At 43.9% G+C, this 14225-nt stretch overlaps 1 protein-coding gene across 2 annotated transcripts in view; it reads left to right on the top strand.

The window, feature by feature from the left end:
* ZBTB11 (zinc finger and BTB domain containing 11) overlaps positions 1 to 14225 on the top strand; it is a 1204127-nt gene that overhangs the window by 444282 nt on the left and 745620 nt on the right. The gene's annotated exons all lie outside the window — the stretch shown is intronic.

Raw genomic sequence — 14225 nt, forward strand, 5'->3', positions numbered from 1 at the left:
TTACCCCGGCTGCTGTTGAGCTAATATAGTTGATCTCTCAGGAGGCATGTTGATCTCTTAGGAGGCATGGAAGGCCTCGGATACCATTGAACCAATCCCCTAGGAGACTGGACAAAATTATGATAGCAATGGAAGACTAGCAGTTCTGAGTGAAAGGGGGTGCCTGTTGATGCCATGGTAGTGGCAGTTGCTACTAAAAAGGAACTCGGCAAAGAGAGCTCCACTGTCCATCCACCAAACAAGAAGTCTTGGACAATGGACAGGTTTGGGAAGCGTATCTATGCTTCACTGATCTTCATTTTAAGGTCTCTGAACTATTTGGTGCATTTCACCAGGTTACAGAGAGACCTGATTAAAGAACTCTCTGAAACCCTCTTAAGATCCGTTTCCGATGAGGGACAGGCATCTGTGACTTCTCAGTTGGCTACCCTGCAATCATTTTACAATTCTTCCATGAGGCTAATTTCGCATATAGCCGTAGGAACCTCAAGGGCAATGGATTCTGGCGTTTCCATAAAGAGGCATGCCTGGATGCGCTGAAGTGATATTGTGGAGTCCTTCAAGTCTTCATTTGTCTGTACTCCCTTTGATGGCACATCTTTGGCCCCAAAGTTAAAGATACATTATTCAGGTGTGAAAAGGACAGACAGGCCCTGTCTGCCATAGGCGTACATTTTTCCACGCCTGAAAGATCCTTCTCCAGGAATCAATGAGGTACTGGGAAAGTGTGGTTAAAGAAGTTCCAGGGACCTTTCCAGAACACACATGGAGGAGGTTTCCCTAAGGGTGGGGGGAGAGTCAAAAGGTAAATGCCACCCTTATGGCAGAGGTGGCCCACAAAACCAAGGGTCCAGAGATTCATTCTTTGATAGACCCTTCCAGCACTCCAAAAAGGAGGCCCGATTGTCCCCCGCTGGAAGCAATCATAAGTCATTTATCCCTGCACCAGAGAGCCTGGCTAGAGATAACAGATTCTTGGGTGCAGAGGATCATTTCCAGAGGTTATATAATACCCTTTTCCTTTTACCTCCAATCTCAAGAAAAATCCATGATGTTCCACGCAATCAGAGGGAACAAATAGCAATTCAAATACAAAAGCTGCTAGAAAGAATCATCCAAGAGTTCCCACCAGACCAGATAGAATCCGGAACTTACGCAAAGTTCTTTTTAGTGCCAAAGAAAACAAGGGACTGGAGACCAATTTTGGATCTCAGCAACTTAAGCAATTCAGTTTGATGTACCAAATTTTGGATGGTCACGGTTTAAGTCCATTCTCCCATTTCTGGGAAAGGATGACTGGATGTGCTCGTTACATCTTCAAGATGCATACAATTGCATAAAGATGAACAGACGATCCAGAAGGTACTTGCGCTTCGGCTGGGAGCCAGTCATTGCCAATTCAGAGTTCTGCCCTTTGGTCTTACCACAGCCCACGGGGAGTTCACCAAATGTATGGCAGTAGTGGCAGCTCACTTGAGACTGCAAGGATTCCTGGTGTTTCCATAGCTAAATGACTGGCTCTTTATCGCCCTGACCAGGCATCAAGTAATAGAGGCAAGAGATCATGTTCTCCAGATATGCTCCCATTTGGGGATGACCATAAACTATGAAAGGTCTCATTTGGAACCTAATCAATTTGGAATTTATAGGAGCACTGTTAAACGCAAAGTCAATAACTCCACTGCCTCCTCTGAGAGTGTAAACCTTAAGAACGCAGGTGAGGAAAATAATCTGCAGTACCAAAGTTTCAGCCCACTTGGTCCTTCAGGCTCTAGGATTAATAGCAACAGCAGTCACTCTAGTACCTTTAATTAGATTTTACATTGGAGTTCTACAGTGGATGATAGCCTTGCAATGGGCAATATTTTATCAACCCATGTCAGTCCTGTACGTATTACTCAGATTTATAAGAGAGAGCTTGGGTGATGGATTCAATCAGACCAGGTTCTACAAGGCTGGCCATTCATTCTCCCTCATTCCAAGGCCATAGTGACCACAGACACTTCCCAGTTAGGTTGGGGGGGGGGCGGCATAACCTGGGTTAAACGGTCCAAGGCACTTGGTCCCCCCGAAGAGGCCAATTTGCATATCAGTGTCCTAGAGATGAGAACAGTGCTTTTAGCATTGTAGGCCTTTCAAGAAGCTCTTCGCTTTGGGGATGATTGCAGTTCAAATGGTCAACAGTAGTTTGATACATCAACAAACAAGGAGAGACAAGATCTTAACTCTCTCTGTGTCAAGAAGCACTCAATGTGGTAATGGGTGATCTCATCTAACTGCTTTCTCATCACAACTCACATTCTGCTTTCTCATCACAACTCACATTCTGGGAAAGTCCAATGTGATAGGCAAGCTGAGCAGGTGCATTCTTCTACCTTACAAAGGGTCTCTCAACAAGAACGTAACGGATATGATTTTTCATCAGTGGGGCCAACCTTACTGTGATCTTTTCGTTTCCCTCCTAAGCAACAAATGCAACAGCTATTTTGCCCTGATCCCCCCCACAGGGGGAGTTATAGAGGGATGTTCTACTTCACAATTGGACCCCAGCATGCTTTATGCCTACTCACCATTCACGCTGATTTCCAAATACCTGCAGAAAGCTGCCATGATGAAGAGCAAAGTTATCCTTGTTGCACCTTTTTGGCCTCGACAGATTTGGTTCCCCCTTCCTTTGGCCTCACTGATTCCACTAACAGTGCATTCTAGATCCGACTCCAGACCTCCTGTCTCATCTGACAGGCATGATTCATCTAGACATACAAAACCTCAGGCTGACTGCCTGGCTTCTTCAATTCCGTTAATAGCCAGACAAACTATGCTGTCTTCCCCAGACCATCAGGTACTTTTACCTTCCCATAAACTTTACTCCAGTAAATGGAGAAGATTTGCTTACTGGGCCCATCAAAATAATCTTAGTTCCTGTTCAACTCCTTTTTATATAGTATCCTTGAATGTTTAGCTTTAGTTTTTAAAGAAGGAGCTAGCTCCTTCAGAGTTGAAGTCCATTTGGCAGCGATATCAAATTTTCACATGGGATTTGAAGGTGTTTCTGTTGCCTCCCATAGACTTGACAAAACCTTTTTGTGAGGCAGTCTTCTTCTGGGGCCTCTTTTTAGGGACCTCAGTGTAGTACTGCAGCGATTTACTCAACCCTTGTTTGAACCTGCAGCTAAATGTGATCTTGTGCATCTTTCTTGGAAAATAATTTTTGTAGTAGCCATTACTTCTGCCAGAAGAATTTCAGAGATTCAGGCCTTGTCTTTGAAAACACCTTAGTTGAGCTTTCACAAAGACAGGGTCGCTTTATGAGCTAACGCTTTTTTTCCCCTAAAGTGGCTTCAGAACCCAATATTAATCAGTGTATTAATTTGCCAGTATTCTTCCCCAAATTTACTAGCAAAGGTGAATACGTGTTACATTTATTGGATGTCCACAGTTAATTATATTTTTTACCTGCACAGAATGGAAAATATGATGGAGGCTGAGCAATTTTCTTTTTCTGTAATAAAACTAGCAAAATCTGTTGCCAGAATAACTCTGGCCAGATGGCGTGCGTGCGTGTGTGTGTGTGTGTGTGTGTGTGTGTGTGCGTGTGTGTAATATATATATATATATATATATATATATATATATATATATATATATATATATATATATATATATATATGTATGTAGGTCTACTTCACATGACTGAAATTACATTTAACTGGCTTTCATTTGACAGAGACCAAAATACGTAATTGTCAAAATACTGAAAACTCACTTTACTGAAACTCGTAATACTGAAACCTTACAATGCTAAATTTCAAAATACTAACTTGTAAACCATAGACATGCACACTTATAAAACCAATGTCTAACTCTTTTCAGGACTTAAAAACTACTTGCGTACCCTCTTAACAGAAACCAAACAATGTAAAACCAAAGTAGGTGGGGGGCTGTGCTCCCCACCCACCAACTATATATATTAACTCAAGGATCGCACTAGAGTGGGGAAAAGGGCATATACCTTTTACTTCCTTAAAGTAGTCTGTACACTGACACTACTGCTGGGAATGCACAAAACATTCGCCGTATTACTTGAGATACTTCCCATAAAAATGTAAACAGACATGCCCACATTTAGAAACACTACAACACTGTTTTCTACATGACTATCTATATTCTGATAATCAGCACTATAAGTTACAGTAATTCTTTTTATCACAAGCAAGTCACAGGAGAAGGGAAACCCACATCATGTCTATGGCTTTTACAGTTCAGTATAATGAGATTCAGTCAAATGAGTTTTCAGCATTTTGAAAATTCATTATTATGGTCTCGGTCAAATGAAAGTCAGTCAAATGAAATTTCAGTCGTGTGTAGTAGACCCATATATGTATATTTATAGATATATATGTATGTGTATATAATATCAGAAAGCTGATTCCCATATGGCCGAGACCATATGATCGACTTTTGAAATTTCGATCATGAAAAACGGGTATCTCCGTATTGTGCAGAATGGGAAGATTCCCATCTTCCACATTGTAGTGTGATCTCGGAGTTGGTATATTAAAATTGTAGGGGATGTGAGGGGCGCAGTCTCCCATGGGGGGTGCAGGGGGGCTTGACCCCCCTGCTAGCAACATGTAGGTAAGTTTTATATATATATATATATATATATATATATATATATATATATATATATATTTTTTTTTTACATGTTCGAATTTTCAGAAGTCAAACATATGGTCTCGACCATATGGGTTTCGGCTTTCTGAAATTTCGATCATGTATAGTAATAGATATGTGTGTGTATATAGATATATATATGTGTGTGTGTGTATATAGATGTAGGTATATACGTGTGTGTGTGTGCGTGTGTGTGTATATATGTATGTGTGTACATATACATATATATATATATATATATATATGTATATATATATATATATATATATATATATATATATATATATATATATATATATATATATATATATATATATATATATATATATATATATATATATATATATATATATATATATATATATATATATATATATACACACATAAAGTATGTATAAAACCAATTGGGCATTACCTTATCGAAACCATTACAGGTTCATTCAGCTAGAGCCATGGCTACTTAGTCAGTCTTCCAGGCTAGAGCTTCCATGGATGACATTTGTGCAGCAGTAACTTGGGCTACTCCCCATACCTTTGTTAGTCATTACAGAATGGTATGGTCTCCAGACGTAGGGCACCATTTGGTTTAATGGTGCTCAAGAAATATCCATCTGATATTGTTAATCCTCGTTCATTCCTTACGCCTGGGTTATCGGTTCCGATCTCAGAACCGAGCCGGCCATCTTCCAAGCTCGTGACAGCCACAAACTCTCGAGCTAAACTTTTACCCACAACCCCCCTCACCCTGTTACCCCAGATTGAATTTGCTGCATCGCCATTCAATCATGTCAAGCCACTTCTCTTGAGCTAAGTAAAACGTTTTTGATAATACATTATGGTATTGCAGTTATTCTCGGTTCTAATTTTGTTAAATAGTCTCTCTTACCCTATGACATCTAGCAACTCTATTTTTGTTTTTTCTAGCCCTTCTTTCTTCTTACCGTGAGGTAACTCCTTTACCATCGTTGGTAAAATCTTTCCTACTTTACCTTCGGGTATTTCTTGTACCATTGTTGGTACCTTTCTTCCTTCCTTTCCTTTCTTCCTCCTATCATGGCAGAGAAAAAAGGTGGTGTGGGATTTAAAAGATGTGTGGACTGTGGGCATAAATTGCCTATTTCGGATGCACATGCTTTGCATTTACTCTTTGGGTGTGCCTCACTTGACTGTTGACCCGCCTTGCAGGATTTGTGCTAATTTTTCTAACAGGACTTTGGTGGAAAGGAAAGGGACTACTCAAATCTTCCTTTTCAGAGGCTATTTCTGGGTCGGAGGCTTCAACCCATCCTAGTTCCCATAAGAAAAGAGATGAACACAAGAAGGCCAAGTCTCTCCCGTCGTCTCCTGCTGGGGACAACCAGGAATTGAGACCTAAGAAGGCCTAACTTTCTAGTTCAGATTTGACTTCCTCAGCCATGAGGCTTTCGGTGCCTAGATCTTCGGCACCGAGTTTTGTGCCCTACACCTCATTGGAACGGAGGGGCCAGTCGGTTCAGACTTCCTTACCGGCACCGACATTTTCTTTGATGCAGACCTTTCTGGCTTCGATGACTGTTCCAACAACCGCTCCTGCTTCGACTCCGACAATTTTCACGGCACTCAGTACTGACCACCTCGTTTTCTGCACAGACTCTTTCGGCACCTACCATACTGCCAACTACCACTTCGGCACTGACCTCGTCGATGCACATCTTACCTTTTGCACCGATCTCCTCGGTGCAAACACCAGTAGTATAAGCCTTAACAGCTCCGTTGTTTTCCGTGCAGACGCCTGTTTCAGCACTATCCAAAGACCCCTTTGTGGGCACCAAGTTTCCTGCATCCTTGGATAGACTTGACTTCCCTTCAGCTATGTCTACAAGATCCACTAGAAGCCTCTCAGAACATGATGTGGTGCGTCTTGTGGATCATTTGCTTTTGGCCAGAGGTATCCAGCCCTCCAGGAACTACTCTTCCTTTGGAGGTGAACACCCTTCTCCAAAGACTCCTACTTATTTTCCTCCTTCATTGCCTTTGAAGCCCCCTGTTGTAGCACAGTCTTCCCTCACTTCGGCTCCTTTCATGGACCTCACTAAGGATTCGCAGTTGCCTTTGTGACAGGAGAGATTTGTCACTCCAGTCACTGGTGTGGATGCTAGCTGTGACATACGTACTCCTGTTATTCACAGCCTTCCAGGGACTCCGAGTCGGCAGGCTGATTTGCTTGAGCGAGTTGTGACCTCTTTGGGTGGACCAGCCTTCCAACTCATGGAGAAGGCTCTTGCATATGTTGGTGATCCTGTGCTATCAGTGCCCCCGTCCTCCTCTGGACCACAATTTACACAAGACACCCCTGGCAGACACCAGGTACAAGGGCCTCAGGACACACTCCCACTGGAGGCCCCTTTTGTGCTGTCTTCCCCAGATTCTCCCCCTGAGGAAGTTCATTGCAAGAGTTTATGTAAGAGGAAGCACGTGGACTCCCAGAAGAGTCCCTCACGGAAGACACAGACTTTGATGATGGGGAAGGGTCCCCTCGGTCACCCTCTGAGGTATCCTTTGGAGATATTCTTGAAATACTTAAGCAGAGAGGTGATTGGTGGCCCTCTAACCTGATCTCTGAAGAGTCTGTGTTCCTGCAGGCCTTTCGTGCCCGGCCCCCTACCTCTTGGTTTATTCCACTGCCGACGATCTTGTCCGGCTCATCATGCAGCATGCATGGAAGGCTCCTGATGCCGTTGACGCCATTCCCCACAGACCAGATAAAATCTTGTCCCCTCCAGATAGTGAGCCTCACTGGTCCAAAGGTCTTCCTGTAGATGCCTTGGTGGTGGCGGCCGCAACAAACAAAGATCTGGCGGACGAAAGCCAGACTTTCCACCCGCCCAACAAAGAGTCCTGAGCACTGGGCAGATTAGGGAAGCGTACCTTTGCATCAGTGACCTTTGCAGTCAGGTCCCAGAATTATATGGCTCATTTTACCAGGCATCAAAGAGGCTTAATTTGTGAGCTCTCTGAAACCTTGGCCGGAGCGGTGTCTGATGAGGTCCGGGACAAAGTGGCCTCACAGTTAGCCACCCTTAAATTGATTTTAACTCCTCCATATGCCTGATTTCTCACGTATCAGAAGGAGCAGCTAGAGCAGTGGGTGCAGGCATAGTCATGAGACAGCATGCCTGGATGCACTTGTGTGATTTCGCAGAACCCTTCAAGGCTTCCTTTCTGAACGCTCCCATTGAAGCCTCTTCATTATTTGGACCCAAGGTTAAAGACACACTGGCAAGGTGTGCACAGGACGGTAAGACCCTTTCTGCTGTGGGTGTCCTCTATTCCCCTCAATGGGCTTTCTCCAGAAGCCAGAAGAGTGGGAAGATGTGGCACAAAAAGTCTCAGGGTTCTTTCCGTGACACACGAGCAGAGTTTTCCCCTAGAGGCAGAGGGGAAACTCGTATGGAAGACTCCCCTTTCGGGGCAGAGGAAGTCCGTGTAACCAGGGTTCCAGAGATTCTTTCTCTGGCCAGTCCTACTAGCGCTCCTGAAGAGCGGCCCAACTGCTTTCCTCTGAAAGCAGTTGGGGGTCGTTTCTCTTTGTACCCTTCTACCTGGCTAACCATTACCACCAATTCTTGGGTACGAGAGATCATAACCAGAGGTTATCATATTCCCTTCAATCTTTGTCCTGCTCCACTAAGGAGCTTACTCAACGTTCCACCCAGTCAAAGGGTAGAAGCAGCATTAGAGATTTCAAAGCTGCTAAGAAAGAGTCATCCAAATAGTCCCACCAGACCAGCTAGGATCCGGATTCTACTCCAGATTATTTTTAGTGCCAAAAAAGACCAGGGACTGGAGACCGATTTTGGATCTCAGTGTGCTAAACTAATTTGTAGAAGTACAGAAATTCCAGATGGTCACAATACAGTCTATCTTCCCACTCTTGGAGGCAGATGATTGGATGTGCTCTATAGATCTTCAAGATGCGTACTACCACATAAAGGTGAACAGACCATCGAGAAGATTCCTTTACTTCCGTGCAGGAGCCAGTCATTACCAGTTCGAGTACTGCCCTTCGGACTCTCTACAGCCCCCAGAGTATTCACCAAGTGCATGGCAGTTGTCACAGCTCACCTGCGACTGCAAGGATTCCGGGTGTTACCATACCTAGATAACTGGCTCATCACCACCCCCACCAGACATTTATTGGAAAAAGCCTTGGCATACTCTCTTCACACCGCAGAAAGGCTAGGTATAACTATAAACTGGCAAAAATCCAACCTATCCCCATCCCAATCCATAGAATTCATTGGGGTCTTGTTGGATACAAAAAACTGCACAGCATCGATTCCAGAGCATAGAATCCTAAGGATAAAACAACAACTCATACCCATCCTCTCAAGGGAAAAATCAACAGCACATTCTGTTCTTCAGCTGGAACCTGTGCACTGAGAAGAGAGCCTTACAAGACTATCTGCAAATATATAGAGCTGAGTATATTTTTCTGTATTATTCTGTATTATAGAGCTAAATTGTTGCTTAGATATCTGTTTGTCTTACTGTTCTGCAAACATACAGAGATCAGTATATATTTTTCTGGTTTTATAATTTGCACTGTGATTCCTCACATCTCTGTTGAAACTGTCTTCCACACCCCCCCCCCCTCCCTGTTCTTGGTTGTAGTTTAAATTTGGTGGCTTTTGCAGTGCCCGCCCCACTGTAGATTTGATCTAGGACACCCCCCCCCCATTCCCATCCCTTTACCGCATTCTACCTAATAAACCCTTTCTGCACTTGCTTTTAGTCCTTTTTAATTTAATTACATTTTTTCAAACTGTGTGTGGACTAATATTGCTGCATACTCGTGTGTCAGCTTGCACCGCATGTGAATGGTTTTTACTACTGTTTTTGCTACTTTTCTGAAAAAAAAAATTGTAAGCCTGTTTCCTACCTTTCCTGTAATTAGTGTTCCAGATACAGATTTGCTGTATCCAGGTCTGTTTGTAAGCTTCTGAGCCCCACAAGCCTTTCTGTGTTGGAGGGAAGCCTTCTAGCTTATCAGTGGGAGTGGTAAGCATTAGGTAACCTGTCTACCACATAAGGAGTGGTTCTGGCCCAGAATTTGTAGTTATTGGCCATTTGGGCGGTCTTCCATCTCTCTCAACTTTCTGATTTGAAGGCCTGCATTTGCACTTGTTTCTGTCCTGTAACTCCTGGGCCCATCTTATTTGCTCATTCAAAAAAAAAAAGTTATCTGCTTTTACTGTATTTGTGTTTCTTCCTACTTTATTTTGCTTTTGCGTCATCTTAATAGTACTCGGTTGTATTTATTACTGCTTGGTGTAACTCATTCTAAGCTTTTTAGTTTAAGCACTTGGGCTTCAAACCAGTTGTTTTACATTAAGAAGGTTTGTGGTCTGCACTGTAGTGGCAGAACAGGTAGCTTACATCCTTCTAAGTTGGGAACTGCTGATTGAGGGCTCAGTGTCTGTTGTTCTAAAAGTGTATTAATTCTGGTTTAAGCACTTGGGCTTCAGGCCAGTTATTTTACATTAAGAGTGTTCGTGGTCTGCACTCTTGTGGGAGGAGAGGCTGGACTCTGCCCTTCTGAGCTGGGAATTTCTGGTTAAAGGCTTATAGTGCCTGCATATTTTAACTGCTTCTTAATGAAATTGGTACACCTTGTTTGCTGTAGCATAGACTAGATCCAGGCCTGCTGAATCTAGCTTTGTTTGTATAACTTGAGCACTAATCCAGGCATTCTTTAAAGTATTCAATTGTATTTATTACTGCTTGGTAGTCACTTGATTAAAGTGTAGCTATCATTCTAAGTCTTTTGGATTAAGCACTTGGGCTTCAGACCAGTTGTTTTACATTAAGAAGGTTTGTGGCCTGCACTGTGGTGGTAGGACAGGTAGCTTACATCCTTCTAAGTTGGGAACTTCTGATTGAGGGCTCAGTGTCTGTTATTTTAAAAGTGTATTAGTTCTGGTTTAAGCACTTGGGCTTCAGGCCAGTTATTTTACATTAAGAAGGTTCGTGGTCTGCACTCATGTGAGAGGAGAGGCTGGACTCTGCCCTTCTGAGCTGGGAATTTCTGGTTAAAGGCTTATAGTGCCTGCATATTTGAACTGTTTCTTACTGAAATTGGTACACCTTGTTTGCTGTAGCATAGACTAGATCCAGGCCTGCTGAATCTAGTTTTGTTTGTATGCTTGTTGTTTGTTTGCTTGTTATTTCCCTGAAACGCTAATTCCACCTAAAATGCGGCTTTTCAGCGCTTCTGTGGATCCCTAGTGATATCTGCATTGCTTACTGTATTTATTTCCTTGTTTCACTTGAAAGAAAGTTACTGTTTGTCGTTTTTTGCATTTAAGTTACCTGTAGCACATTGCATTTAAGTTACCTGGCACTTGCTCACTAAAGCATATATATAAGTCAGCACTAAAAAATTAAAAGCACTACACCCTCACAAACTCCCCTTGAGTACCTTGTTCCCCATTGGCCCTTTTTTTCAATTATAAAGGAATTCCCAATACTATTCTAGCATGTCCAAAGGTCAGTTGTCAATCTCCTCTCCGGTCCAGCTGGTGAATCTGGGAATCTTGAGGCAATGTTACAACTGCCTCATGTACACAGACAACCCTCTCCTCCCAACAAATTCCAACACATGTGAGAGATGCAACCATATAGCCAAACTGGAGGCTAAGCTCTCTCAACTTAGTACGGGCGTAACCAGTCAGGAGGAGAAGGAAACCACACTCACTACAATTCCAGTCTCACTTAGACCTACCACGACAGCAAACCAAACACATAAACACACAAAAACATACTCGGAGGCTCTAAATAAAAATCTGCCTAAGCAGCAGAGACCTCCAAAGCAGCCACCCAAGCAACCGCTACCCCAAAACAAAACACGTGCAACACATAGCTCACAAAGCCAGTGTGCCGAACGGTCACAGCCCTTAAGGCTAAACAACACACCTGATACACTTGTAATAGGTGACTCTATCATCAGGCACCCTGATGTCCCGCTCACCAGGCTGAACAAGGAGAAGGTCACGGTGAGCTGCCTGTCGGGCACTAGGATCCGCCACATAACACAAGCACTCAGGTCACTCCAAGGCAAGTACAAATATGACTCGGTCATTGTCCATGCTGGTGTGAATGACCTGAGACGTACCTCCCTGGACTACATGAAAAGAGACATAGAGGAGCTCTCTGAGTATGTAGCTCAGGCCGGTATGACCCTGACCTTGAGTAGCATCTTACCCTCACCAAGAATGATGCCACAATATGAAGACAAGATGATCAATTTCAACAATTGGCTTAAGTATTGGTATCATTCAAAGGGGATCCAATGCCTGTCAGCCTGGGATGACATGCTCGACAAGCCACAATGCTTCGCTGGGGACGGCTTGCACCTGTCACCCCTGGGCTTTCGGATATTGGCAAAGGCTCTTGCTTCCCCCATAATGCCTTTTTTAGGCAAGGCTCAAAAGACAAACCCACCTCCATAGGAATCACAAGGGATAAGAAACTAAGAGTAATGCTACTCAACGCCAGAAGTCTAAACCTCAAGATGCATGCACTCGAAACTCTCCTTAGCATGGAGAACATCGATATCTGTGCAGTAACAGAAACCTGGTTCAAGGCTCCCGAGAGCACCTCAGTACTACCAGGTTATACCTCATACCATGCTTTTCGGCCCCAAAACTTGGTCCGAACCCCAAAAGGAGGGGGAGTATCAATATTCGTCAAAGATACCCACACCTCCAGGTTGGTGGCACAGCACGAAGCATCAGAGACTATCCATGTGCAACTAACAGTGGGTAAAACTGCCTTCCATTTTATAGCCTGCTACAGACCACCCTCCCAAACCCAGGAACCCCACTTGGCCTTCCTGAGAACACTGGAAAATATGAAGGTCTCTCCAAACACCATTATATTGGGCGACTTCAACTACCCAAACATAGACTGGGAGCATTACTCTAGCTCCAAAACCCTAGCCCAAAGGTTCCTAGAATTTATAAACTCAAATGCTATGGAACAACTTGTTACCACTCCCACAAGAGTGGAAAGCATACTGGACCTGATCATCACCAACATGGGGACTCTATGCTCCAGACTAGAAGTGTATCCCTCACTGGTAAGATCAGACCATAAACTAATCTCACTGGATATTCACATCCCGACCCCACTCCCTGCCCAGAAAACCACAGTGAAAAACTTCTCTAAAGCAAATTTCACACTTCTCAAAACTGAGGTGGAATCCTTCAAAGCCCCCGGGCCTGTGGAAAATATGGCCTAGACCGCAGAATCCTTTATAAACGCATTCTATGAACACCTTCAGGAATGCATGGATCATGCAATCCCAAATAAAACCAAGACCCAATCCTCCAAAGGCAGACGTCCTGTCTGGTGGACCCCAGCGATAAACAAACTATACAATAGAAGGAGGAAGCTACTACATGATAGAGCAAAATCCCAAAAAGGGAAGGCATCTCTGATCAGTATTAGCAAAAAACTACGGGCACTCATAAAATCGTCTAAGGCCAGCTTCGAGAGAAAAATTGCACAGGACACTAAGGATAATCACAAGGCTTTCTTTAGTTATGTTAGAAACCTGGGTGGGAATTCCCAGATATGCTCAGAATTAGTCCAAAATGACAAAAAATACATTGAGCCAACAGACATTGCCAACATCCTAGCTGACAGGTTCAGCGCAAACTTCTCCCCCCCCCCTTCCCTACGAAAAGGGCAAATATCTATCCCAGCAGAGTGCTGCCCCCCTGACATCTCAGATGCTCAGGTAAGAGCCGCCCTTTTCAAAGCAAAAAACACAGCATCAGTGGGACCAGACGGTGTCCTGGGCTGCATCCTACATGAACTCCAAGCAGAGCTAAACCCAAACATAAAACTACTGTTCAATCTCAGCCTTACTACAGGATATGTACCCAAAGAGTGGCGTACAGCAACAGTGGTCCCTCTCCACAAAGGTGGTGCCTCAACGGATCCTGGAAACTATCGCCCCATAAGCCTGACTAGCTTGGTCTGCAAAGCTATGGAAAGGATCATCATGGACCTCATAAATAAAGATATTGGTGACCTACAGACACTGGATCCTACCCAGTTCAGCTTTAAGGGCAGATCCTGCCTCTTAAACCAGGTCGATTTCTTTGAAACAGTCACCAAGGCCATTGACGAGGGGAGGTGGTCCATACAGCCTACCTGGACCTTGCAAAAGCCTTCGATACAATACCCCACTCTGGCATTATATATAAGCTCACCAGCTTAAATATAAACTCCTATGTCACTAGATGGGTTGCAAACTGGCTCAAGGACAGAACCCACATGGTTAGAATTGCTGGAGCCATGTCAGACTCCAAACCAGTTACAAGTGGCGTCCCACAAGGCTCAGTCCTGGGACCTCTCTTGTTCGGTATATATTTCTCGGAGGTACAGGCCAACATGGAAGGACTGTGGCTGACCAAGTTCGCAGATGACTGCAAACTGGGCGCCATAATCGACTCTCCAGCCGACACAAGCATCCTCCAAAAGGGCCTCATAGAAACAGA

This window comes from Protopterus annectens, chromosome 5.part0, assembly GCF_019279795.1.
Source record: "Protopterus annectens isolate FY-2018-M chromosome 5.part0, PAN1.0, whole genome shotgun sequence".
Lineage (NCBI taxonomy): Eukaryota > Metazoa > Chordata > Ceratodontiformes > Protopteridae > Protopterus > Protopterus annectens.